The sequence below is a fragment of the Polypterus senegalus genome, unplaced genomic scaffold (assembly GCF_016835505.1).
Source record: "Polypterus senegalus isolate Bchr_013 unplaced genomic scaffold, ASM1683550v1 scaffold_9833, whole genome shotgun sequence".
In the NCBI taxonomy this organism is placed as follows: domain Eukaryota; kingdom Metazoa; phylum Chordata; class Cladistia; order Polypteriformes; family Polypteridae; genus Polypterus; species Polypterus senegalus.
This window is the reverse complement of record NW_024386263.1, coordinates 2064-10442: the sequence shown is the minus strand read 5'-3', so window position 1 is coordinate 10442 and position 8379 is coordinate 2064. Positions and strand designations below refer to the sequence as shown.

Below are 8379 nucleotides of genomic sequence, written 5' to 3'. Positions count from 1 at the left end.
GGGGAAGTCAGCATATTACCTATGCTGTGCTTCTGCACTGTTGAGGTATGTAGCTGTGCCATCATCTGAAAGTTTTCCAGAACCGGATCTTCTGATGGTTTTGTAAGAGATATGACCCGCAGCTAAAGATCTGCTTCTGTGTGCTTAGATAGCGAGCTTTATGTCTCTCCTCACACAAGGCAATTCGATTCTTATCTTTAATATGCAGAGCGCGTATTACAAAGAGCGTAGAGCCCTGAAACTCCCAAAGAATTACCCCGAAAAACTCACAGCAGATACCATCGCGAAACCCTCTGAAATCCTACCTAAGAGTTACATGCAACATCAGTAATGGGTTAAACCAGGGGAACAGAGACAGGAAAGACACAACTTCTTTTTAACCAGCTCAGAGAGCCTGTACAAAACAGGCTGTGCAAAAATTCTTTGAGACTTTTAACGGTCCTTCCACGGAAATCTTTAGTAAAAGGCGAAAGATTTATTCTGGGATGAAGGGAACCCAGAGATGTGTGTTGCGGCCAGGAAGAAGAGAACACGCCAGTGAGGCTCATGCAGCTGACATGCTACACCTGTCAGACTTACAAAAACTGAAGGTAGAAGGTGAGCCAAAGGACAATCCTAGTGAGGAGCACCAGAGAAGCATAAAACAGTCGCAGCCAAAGGAATTTAGATTATATGAACTGAATATGTTGAGTGTGCACACTCTGCAATGCATCATGGTAGGGCAAGAAACCCCTCACCACACCCAGAGATACAAAGAAACGCCACTTATGCTAATCAACATCTGAATTCTTGCAAGGCCTCTAGACAGAAGTCAGCTTGTCCTGGTATCCATCGCTATTTCCACTTCTCCTGATTTTCCCGCCTTGGGCCGCAAAAGGGAACAACTGGAATAGACAATAGACACGCCCAGAGCTGGTGAATTCTTCTTTACACCAATGTCCAGACGTGCTTGCCATAGGGTTCTGCCATGTCACTTCAGGCCACTAGATGCACGAGAACCACACGATCGAATTTCAAGGGTTAAGTGATCTATCGAAAGGAAATCCTAATAGTGCAGACACTGGGTGGGCTCCTCATTATTGAATCAGTCGAAATCTCAGAGGTGGGTTGGGACTTGATGTCCTTTTCACCCGGAAACTCTACGAGATGAGGCACGCGCTTTCAAGTAAAGTGCAAAAGGGGGTTTGGGAGGCAAGCCTTGAGACAGTTAAACCTTGTATCGATGGTTTAATTCAGTCACACATTGAAAACAATATTATTTCCAGGGGAAAATTCAGAAATCAGGGGGATTAACGTGTCTTATGCCTTTCCTTTGAAAAATTTTCCTTTTCAAAAATCAAAAAAAATAAAACAAAAATAAACAAATTCAACCAGGATACATCCTTCCGATATTGATGTAAATTTTAAAGTGTAATGTAAAGTTAGATATTACAGATTGTTTGCGGTTGACGTAGTATGTAGTGCCACATCTAAAGTTTTCCAGATCCAGTATCTTCTGCATGGTTTTTAAGAGATATGACCTGAGCTAAAGATCTGCTTGTGTGCTTAGATAGCAGCTTTATGTCTCTCAACAAGCAGATTCCTTATCTTTTATATGCAGAGCTCTAAAGGAGAGCAAAACCCTAAAACCCCCGAAAAAATACTCCGAAAACCAAGCAATACCATCGAAACCCCTAAAGTTACTAACAGTAATGTAACAGGGAATTAAACCAGGGAAAGGACAGGAAAGTACTTTTTTAACTAGAAGCTTAAAGCCTAAAAAAGGCTGTGCAAAATTTTAGTCAAAAGTTTGCGAAAAATTTTATTCGGAGCAAGGACCCATCTGTGAAAGGCCCGGGAAATGTGATAGAGCCAGTAGAGCAAACTGCTATGACTCACGACAGACTCAACAACTAAGTAGACTTACAAACGAACTAGAGGAGCACCAAGGACAAGTGAAGACCAAGGAATTAAACGGGCGCCAAATTATGTTAGTTAATGAATGAATATGTGAGGTGCAAAACCAAACCCACAGGTACAAGAAACCCCCCACATAGAATACAAAAAACCTCATATGCAACAGAATCGTTTTGCAGGTCAGAAGAGTGTTCTCCTGTACTACTTTCACTTCCCATGGGCCAAGGGACGCATAAAGGAACAACTGAATAGTACACAGCCGAGTGTAATTTTAACTGTCGCCGGGTTTCCCAAAGTTTCTAGGTAACCACCATCGATGCAAGGAAACCGCTAACGAATAAACCTTAGGCACATGGAATCCTACATGTGAGACGAATCCAGATTTGACTGGCAATTCCGAGTCCGAATTAGCTTTGCCCGGAAATACAGATTGAGTGCAAAGCAGTGAGCAGGCCAAATTCAGCGTTGGGTGAGCTTTGTCAATTAAACTTATCATTTCACTAGGCAAATGCACAATATCAGGGAAATCAGTGATTACATTCTTCAAATTGTCCTGAGCAATTTAATAAAAATTTAAAAAAGGAAACAAACTTTTTTAACCGATAAGATTTTGGTTACCTGCTTAAAAGTGATTTTGGAAGTTTATCGCTTTAACCTCTGGATGGATTTGGGTAATGACCATATTGAAGTTCGAACAGAGCTCCATCTGAAGTTTTAAATTCTAAGTAATTTCTGCTTTTGTAAGATAGACGAAGCATTCTTCCCAGGAAACGACCTTTATGTCTTCTACAAAGAATTGAGCCCTTATCTTAATCCAAAGCGACCAAAAAATGCAAGCCCTGAATACCACTAAGAATCCCCGAAAAACTCCAGAGATACATGCAAACCTTGAAACTAGTAAGAGATACAAAACAAACTGCTTAACGGGGAACAGAGACAGGAAAGACACAACTTTTTTAACCAGCTCAGAGAGCCTGTACCTAAACAGGCTGTGCAAAAATTCTTTGAGACTCTTTAATCGGTCCTTCCACGGAAATCTTTAGTAAAAGGCAAAGATTTATTCGGGATGAAGGGAACCCAGAGCATGTGGTTTGGCCAGGAAGAAGAGAACACGGCCAGTGAGGCCTGCAGCAGCTGACATGCCACACCTTGTCAGGACTTACAAAAAACTGAAGGTAGAAGGTGAGCCCTAAAGGACAACTAGGGTGAGGAGCACCAGAGAAGCATTAAAACAGTCGCAGCCAAAGGAATTTAGATTATATGGAACTGAATATGTTGAGTGTGCACTACTCTGCAATGCATCATGGGTAGGCAAGAAACCCCCCCACCACCCAGAGATACAAAGAAACGCCACTTATGCTAATCAACATCTGAATTTTGCAAGGCCTCTAGACAGAAGTCAGTTTGTCCTGGTATCCATCGCTATTTCTACTTCTCCTGATTTTCCCGCTCTTGGGCCGCAAAAGGGAACAACTGAATAGACAATAGACACGCCAGAGCTGGTGAATTCTTCTTTACACCAATGTCCAGACCGGTTTGCCGATAGGGTTCTCGCCATGTCACTTCAGGCCACTAGATGCACGAACCACACGATCGACTTCAAGGGTTAAGTGATCTATCGAAAGGGAAAACCTAATAGTGTGCAGACACTGGGTGGGCTCCTCATTATTGAATCAGTCGAAATCTCAGAGGTGGGTTGGGACTTGATGTCCTGTTTCACCCGAAACTCTACAGATTGAGGCACGTGGCATCACAAGTATGTCAGTGCAAAAGTCCAGTTTTTGGGAGGCAGCCTTGAGCAAGTTAAACCTATGATGCTACATTAGGTCAATTGAAAAATTATTTCCACGATTCGAACAGGAACACGGGTTTAAACCATGTCCTGATGAATTTTCCTTCAAATTCCAAAAAAGTTAGAAAAATAACAATTACAACAAATAAAAAGTCTTCCTGGACCTCTGAGATAAGTGTACCATGTTTAAAGTCGAAGAATTTGAAGTTTTACCAGTGTGCTAAACGTAAGAGCTTGCACCTTGGAAAGTTTTTCCCCCAGTATCTTTGCATGTTTCAGAAAAGACAAGAAAAATATTTCGGTTAGATACAGGCTTTAGCTTTAAAGCATGTCCTTATCTTTAATTGCAGAATCCAAGATTCAGATGAAAATCCCAAAGAATTACCAAAACTCCAGCGATACCTGCAAACTCTGAAATCCTAGAATGTTTATAAATAGAAGGAAATAGGCAGAGCGGAAAGCCAACTTTAATAAGCAGAGCCTGTAATTACAGGCTGCAAATTTTGATCTTTAAAGTCTCCGAAAATCTTTTGTAAAAGGGAAAAGATTTATCGAAAAGGAACCCAAAATTTTACTTAAGCAAAAAAGGGCCAAAGGCTGCGACGAAGGGACACCTGTAACTTACAAAAACTAGGAGAAGGTGACGCGAAATCGTGGGGCACCGAAAGCATAAAAAGTGGCCAAAGGATTAGGATAAATGGAACAAAATTAGTTAACCGCGAAGAAGGAGGCAAGAAATCCGCACACCGAGATACATAAAACCTCACTAAAAACTTGATTTTGAAGGAACTGAGAAGTTGCTGTCAGGAGCACAAACCCCATCGATTTACGTTGCGCAAAAACTAATCATGACAGCCAGAGGGGAATTTCCAACCCAAATTTGGAGACCCTAGTTTCCCAAATCACTTAGGCACTAATGACAGAACCAAGATTTCAGGGTATGATCTTCTCAATGACCTAAGCAGACACTGGGGCTCACAATAGCAGCAAGTCAATGTTACTTGGATTCCTGTTCCCTAACTAACAGTTGAGGACGTGGCTCTATTCAGCAAAGTGCGTTTGGGGGAAGTGGATCATGTTAAACTAACAGGTCTCGGTGCACTATTAAATTTATTCACGAATTAGGAACTGCATCAAGGGACTTACCCATGTCCTTGAGCACATTTAATTTGAAATTTTCAAAAAGAGTGTGAAATAGACAATTAAACCGAATACAAAGCCTTCTGACTCATGATAAGATTTTAATGTTCCCAATTTAAAGCGCAAAAGGGAATTTATTCAGGATACATTTGTTGCTTGCCATGAGATTTGAAGTGTGCCATCATTAAAGTTTCAGAATCCAAGTATTTTTCCATGTTTGAAGATTGGCAGCAACCCTTTTTGGTCTTAAAGCTAGCTTATGCTTCTCAGTAATTCCTATTTAATGGGGGGAAAATGTAAATAGCGAAGCCTTGAACTCCCAAAAAATTTCCCCTGTTAAACAAGCGATGCAATCGAACCGTCTGAAACCTACCTAAGAGTTATGCACTCAATTTAAACCATGGAAAACGAAAACAAACTTTAAAGGTTAGAGACTGACTAACAGGTACAAAAATTGCTTTTTAATCAGGAAATCTTAGTAAAAGAAGATTTTTAATGAAGGAACCAGGCCGGCGGACGAAGAAGAAAACTCCATGAGAGGCCAGAGCTATGCGAACCTGTAAATTACAAAATAAAGGGGAACAAGCGAAAGACAAGTAGGACTACAGAGAACATAAACTTTTAGCCAAAGGAATTAGATAACACTGAAATGCTTGAACTCTGCAAGGCTTAGTAAAAAAACCAACCAAGAAAAAGAACGCATTATGTTTCAAAAGAATCGCAAGTTAGACAGAAGTCAGTTGTCTGTACCATCGCAATTCACTTCTATTTCGGCCCTGGGCCGCAAAGGAAACTAAATAGACCAATAATGCCAAGCTGTGTTTTAAAAATGTAGACTTTGCTCCATAGGGTTCGGCCATTCACTTCAGGCCATGATACGGCCCCACGAACAAGGATAAGGAAACAAGAAATAAAGTGTCAGAACTCCCCAAAATCAATGTCGAATCGAGTGTTACTTATCCTTTTCCCGCCCCACAGATTGAGTCACGGCATGTATCAGTGCAAAGCAGTGTTTGTAGCATTCAGATCAGTTAATTTGATAGGCTACAGTCAACTTTAAACAAATTTTCCAGGACATCGAAATAAGGTCAAGGATTAAGAATGCCTTTGAGACATTTCCATTTGCATTTGTCTCAGAGATTAAAAAATTTCATTACAACCGAAACAAAATCCAGTTTCCGGGATAAGATTTTGAATGTCCCATGTTTAAAAGTCTAAGAATGGAGATTAATCAATTAATCTATGTGGCTTACTTGGAATTACTGGCTCATTGAAATTTTTCCAGAATCCAAGGTATTCTAAGGTTTTAGAGAAGCATATTAAGATTTGCTGTGAGTAGATAGCAATTAGTTCACAAAGGAATTCATTCCTGTCTTATTGATAGATTACCGGGAAAAGCTTGAAACCCAAAGAATTACCCCAAAAAACCACAGCAGATACCATGCAACCCCTGAATTCCAAGAGTTACATGCAACATCAGACGTTAAACCAGGGAAAGAGCAGGAAGACACAACTCTTTTTAACTTCAGAGAGCCTGTAGAAACAGGCTTGCAAAAATTCTTAGACTTTTAACGGCTTCCACAGAACTTTTAAAAGGCAAAGATTATTCGGAGAAGGAACCCGTTAAGTCCAGGAAGAAGAGAACACGCAGTGAGTGGCGAGCTGACATGGAACCTTGTCAGACTTAAAAAAACTGAAGGTAGAAGGTGAGGCAAAGGACAACTAGGAGGAGCACCAGAGAAGCATTAAAACAGTCGCAAAAAGGAATTTGGATTAATGGAACTGAATATGGAGGTGACACTCTGCAATGATCATGGTAGGGGCAAGAAACCCCCCACACCCAGAGATACAAAGAAACGCCTACTTATGCTAATCAACATCTGAATTCTGCAAGGCTCTAGACAGAAGTCAGCTTTGTCCTGGTATCCATCGCATTTCCACTTCTCCTGATTTTCCCGCTTCCTTGGGCCGCAAAAGGGAACAACTGAATAGACAATAGACACGCCCAGAGCTGGTGAATTTCTTTACACCAATGTCCAGACCGCTTGCGATAGGGTTCTCGCATGTCACTTCAGGCCACTAGATGACGAGAACCACACGATCGAATTTCAAGGGTTAAGTGATCTATCAAAGTGAAATCCTAATAGTGTGCAGACACTGGGTGGGCTCCTCATTATTGAATCAGTCAAATCTCAGAGGTGGGTTGGGACTTGATGTCCTGTTTCACCCGAAACTCTACAGATTGAGTGCACGGGCATCGAATGCTATGTCAGTGCAAAAGTGCAGTGTTTGGGAGGCAAGCCTTGAGATCAAGCTAAACCTTGTATCGATGGCTACATTCAGGTCACACATTGAAAACAATATTATTTCCACGGAATTCAGAAATCAGCAGCAATCAACGGGGTAATTTAAACGCCATGTCCTTTGATGCACATTTTTCCATTTTGCAAAATTTTCCTCAAAGAAGAGTGAAAGACAAAAATAAAAACAATTACAAACCAGGAATAACAAAGTCCTTCTCGGATACTCCCGCTGATAAGATTTTTGAAGTGTTACCATGTTTAAAAGTCTGAAGAATGGGAGATTTGATTCAGCATATACCCATGCTGTGCTTGCCACTGTTGAGGTATGTAGCTGTGCCATCATCTGAAAGTTTTTCCAGAATCCCAAGGTATCTCTGCATGGTTTTGTAAGAGATATGACCCGCAGCAAAGATCTGCTTGTGTGCTTAGATAGCGAGCTTTATGTCTTCCTCAGCAAGGCAATTCATTCCTTATCTTTAATATGCAGAGCGTACAACAAGAGCGAGAGCCCTGAAAACTCCCAAAGAATTACCCCGAAAAAACTCACAGCAATACCATCGAAACCCTCTGAAATCCTACCAAGAGTTACATGCAACATCAGTACGGTAAACCAGGGAACATGAGACTAGGAAAGACACAACTTTTTTAACCAGCCTGAGAGAGCCTGTATAACAGGCTGTGCAAAATTCTTTGAGACTCTTTAACGGTCCTTCCACGGAAATCTTTAGTAAAAGGCTAAAGATTTATTCGGGATGAAGGGAACCTGAGCATGTGTGGCGTGCTAGAAGAAGAGAACACGCCAGTGAGGCTCAAGGCGAGCTGACATGCACAACCTTGTCAGACTTACAAAAAAACTGAAGGTAGAAGGTGAGCGCCAAAGGACAACTAGGTGAGGAGCACCAGAGAAGCATTAAAACAGTCGCAGCCAAAGGAATTTAGATTATATGGAACTGAATATGTTGAGTTGCACACTCTGTAATGCATCATGGTAGGTCAAGAAACCTCCCCACCACCAGAGATACAAAGAAACGCCACTTATGCTAATCAACATCTGAATTCTTGCAAGGCCTCTAGACAGAAGTCAGTTGTCCTGTATCCATCGCTATTTCCACTCTCCTGATTTTCCGCCTCTTGGGCCGCAAAGGGAACAACTGGAATAGACAAGACACGTCCCAGAGCTGGGAATTCTTTTACACCAATGTCCAGACTGTTTGCCAAGGGTTCTCCATGTCACTTCAGGCCACTAGA

At 41.4% G+C, this 8379-nt stretch overlaps 3 non-coding genes across 3 annotated transcripts; all 3 read right to left on the bottom strand.

Moving 5' to 3' along the window:
* Nucleotides 1-390: 390 nt before the first annotated feature.
* Nucleotides 391-504, bottom strand: LOC120522644. Its single transcript, XR_005632456.1, has one exon. It is a non-coding gene; the product is annotated as a U5 spliceosomal RNA (small nuclear RNA).
* A 2362-nt stretch (nt 505-2866) lies between these two features.
* Nucleotides 2867-2982, bottom strand: LOC120522643. The gene has a single exon (XR_005632455.1). It is a non-coding gene; the product is annotated as a U5 spliceosomal RNA (small nuclear RNA).
* Nucleotides 2983-7791: 4809 nt separating this feature from the next.
* LOC120522646 lies at nt 7792-7902 on the bottom strand. Its single transcript, XR_005632457.1, has one exon. It is a non-coding gene; the product is annotated as a U5 spliceosomal RNA (small nuclear RNA).
* Between the last annotated feature and the right edge of the window lie 477 nt (nt 7903-8379).